We start from the raw sequence: 3,659 nt of genomic DNA, 5'->3' as shown, positions 1-3,659 counted from the left end.
ATGGCAGTGTCCATGATTTGTAATGGGAAACCCAAAATATGTGTCGGATCAAAAAGTAAAATAGGAGGTGCACAATAACAATATGTAATAAAAATTCTATAAAAGTTTCATTAAATTTCAATCAGTGGTATAAGAGGAGTTGTGGATAAGAGATGGGTAAAATTCTGTACAGTTTGTTTTTGTAAATGAATAAAATATCAATCGAAATTAGATCTTCCTCTCTTATAAATAATAAAAGATTAATCAATGCAATGAAGAACTAATACATATCATCCAATGAGTAAGATTGGTATAACTCTTTGCAAAAAGCCTTCACAGTTAATACAATGAGAACCAGTGAGCAATGCAATACTATTTATCTTTAAGCTGGACAAAACGACATTGCTCAAACGTCTCCACGATGGCTTCACTAATGATTCCTTTCCATCGCCTGGAAATACATAGTCAGACATTTGGAACGAAATATTTATTGATGTGAGGAAATATTTCTTTCTCTTTCTTTAATCAATCATTTTAAGATTTTTACTCATCTAGATATAAATATCAATCTAGCTAGTTTGCAAGAGATCTAACTATCTCTCACATTTCCCTGTTTGATATGATATTTTGGTATTGAAGTTCCGATGCTGTGCTGTACATGGAGTGAAATCTACAACAAATGACTTTGATTTGACCCCTTGGTGTACGATTTCCGGATCTTGTCAGCAGACCAACTCACAGCTACCGAGATCTTGTTGTAAGGGTATAGATAAATCAAGCTATACATTGGCTCCCGCTGAATGCCATGAATTTGTCTACAGCGGTTATTACAACGAAAAGGTATTTACTTTATACTTACAAATAAAAAAAAATTATTGAATGGGGACTTATGATGGTTCCGTCAAAATGTAGAAACTAAATTGTAAACATAATCGCGATATGGACGTGAAAGATAATAGCAGTATATTGTTGCAGAAATAGGAAGTATGTATAACATTCTCCCACTGTCAATAAGTCAATGAAAAACTTCAAAAACCAGCAATAACAGAAGTTTGCATGCCTACTTTTTAAAAAGAGTTTTGGGGAAAATATATCTTTTTTTCTTATTAAAGGGCTGTTCTGCTTTATGGCTAGATGCAGTTAAAGACTATACAGACGAGAAAAAACTGGTGTTTCTCTGTGGAATTGTAGCTGCCGTGTCACATGTAAGTTCAAGTTAATAAATTTTTAACAGCTTGTGTATGTTAATAAATGCAGCACATATGATTTAGGAATTTTTTTCACAAAACACGAATAAAGGAACATTAAACATATTATATTCATAGAGGCACTTGTGCTGAAATCTGATAAGCCAAAAAAGAACATAAAGTTTAAAACTTAGGCACAACAGAAATATTTAAGCGATAAATCTATTACATGTTTAGAAATCTCGTTAACAACGATTGTCATAATGTGTAAATTCTTTAGTTTTTAAGCATAAGAAAATGCATTTAGTATGTTATACCTCTACCTCTACAGTATGGAATCAGGGGCCCATATACTATTACATGTATATAGGTACCAGATTGAATAATTAAAAATGAAAAAAAAGAACATGCATGCATGTGTAAATATTCTACTTTATTAATATTTACGACGATTGAGCTTCCAAGCGTATTCACTGAAATTCTTTTAAAACTAATATTAGTTCTGAATTATGTAATGCTTTGTTTTTATTTATTTGTTTTTTAATGTCCGGCTCGAGAATATTCTACTCAAATGGGGAGTCAACCACTTCGGAGTAGAAACTGCACATTTATTTCTATACTCGGCACTCAAGCACTTGGTTTTTACAGTCTCATCCCTATTAATGGTCTCCACGTCCTACACTGGATTTCGAAACCCGCGATGTTACAGAGCATAAACAAGGAACCTTTAATAGCTGGGATCAGGTGCCTAGTAGGAGTAAATAAACCCTGTTGATTGATCAAATAGGCTTTTAGAATAATTCAAATACAACAAATTGTCTGTACTTAATTCAGTACTTAATTCAGTATGATTTGTTTAATAGCCTACAATTTATTTAGCAAAATGTACTGTTCACATGCTTTTTATGGTTATATTAAGAATGCTTAATACATGTACTTACATGAATGCTCGTTGTTATACGAGGGTCATTCAAAATTATGGATCCGTTTTTATAAATGTAGAAGACGCTACAAACCGTGCATGAAATTAAAAAGCAGGAATTTTTTGAGAAACTTTCTCGACGTTGTTTTTAACGTCACAGTGTTGGTTAGCCATGCTTCGTGGTAACAAACCATATTCCTTTAAAATAGGCTAATATGAGTTCTATTCAATGAAACGGAAAGAAATTTCACTCGCCGAAAAATTAAATGCTCTTACTTTTAAAAAAATTGTTGATCTTGTAATCATAATATTACAATGAGGAACATAGCCAACGTATAGCCTCGTACATGTAACTATAAAAATTCAACAAAACGCTACAAAACGTCATGTCATGATTTTGATGTTAAATGTCTTGTGGTATTAAGAAAATTTTATCAAATTAATCTGAGTCTAATAAATAATTACTTTTATTGTTTTAGGCTGTATCACTGATATTCTCCCTTTGTTTGGTGTTGGCCTTATTGGTAATGAATAATAAACAAGTAAAAGGAAACGGAGTAGAGGACACAGAAGGGGAAATAAAAGGAAAAACATGACAGAAGGAGAGTGTGGAATATGAAACTCAAGGAATATTATATTCAATTTGCATGCGCAGCTAAAACGCCATACAATAATTTGTTGATTAACTGATATTTGCAGTGATTATTGTTATATTGATTTAATCAGAATTGACATTTTGTTGAATAATAAAATCTCCTTTTGTGTTTCGATACTTTTGCTTTTAGAATACAGAAATGTGTACGTGAAAATGAATTTATCTGTGTTGAATAAGGTGAAATGTTCTTAGCTCTTATATGAAGAAATTAGAGTTATACTTCTGCAAAATAACAATTTATGTTGTACAAATTGTTCGTTTGCAAAATTGTTTGAAGAATCCCAATTTTTAACTGACGTCATAATTTTATAAATATGATGGATTCTGTTAAAGATTACGCCAGACCTCGAACTGATATTGGAGTATTGGGTTCATATGGAGTGTGATACAGATTTTGCCATGTATTATTCTCTATATATACAAAGTTATTAGATAAATATTGCATGCAGTTGAGTGTAACATTGAAAATTTTCACCCCAAGAAAACCATTGTCAACGGAGGGGCAGCCGAGGTTGACATTGGTTTTCGAGGGATGAAAATTTTCAATGTTACACTCAACTAAATGCAATATTTATTATGTTATACTGAATGTTTATACAAATACATATAACAGTGAACCGTGCGCGCATAAATTCTGCGCAGTCGCTTTTTTTCGGAATACCACCCGTCGTCAAGCAATGTTGACTGTTGCTACGCTGAAGGGCGTGGCTTCATTATTCAGCGGGTAATAGTGCTTTTTAGCAAATGTTTCTCAACCAATCAGATTCAACTAATTTACATGAAAGTATAATATAACAAAATACTAGTTGGTGTGGGGCCCTTTACGCTTCCGAAACAAAACCTAGACAAAAGATTATCACTGCGAATGGTTAAAGTTATATATAAAGTTGAAAAATCGCACGTTTCTTAATTATTG

The 3,659-nt window shown here is 32.3% G+C and overlaps 1 long non-coding RNA gene across 1 annotated transcript; it reads left to right on the top strand.

Moving 5' to 3' along the window:
- Positions 1–412: 412 nt before the first annotated feature.
- LOC134238511 (uncharacterized) lies at positions 413–2,771 on the top strand. Its single transcript, XR_009986035.1, has 4 exons — positions 413–474; positions 619–819; positions 1,092–1,184; positions 2,568–2,771. It is a non-coding gene; the product is annotated as an uncharacterized LOC134238511 (long non-coding RNA).
- The last annotated feature ends 888 nt before the right edge of the window (positions 2,772–3,659 follow it).

Source organism: Saccostrea cucullata, unplaced genomic scaffold (genome assembly GCF_032062105.1).
Source record: "Saccostrea cucullata isolate Sc308-1 unplaced genomic scaffold, CSIRO_AGI_Scuc_v1 ctg3361, whole genome shotgun sequence".
Lineage (NCBI taxonomy): Eukaryota > Metazoa > Mollusca > Bivalvia > Ostreida > Ostreidae > Saccostrea > Saccostrea cuccullata.
Note: the sequence above shows the minus strand (reverse complement) of the source record. Positions and strands in the feature narration are given on the sequence as shown.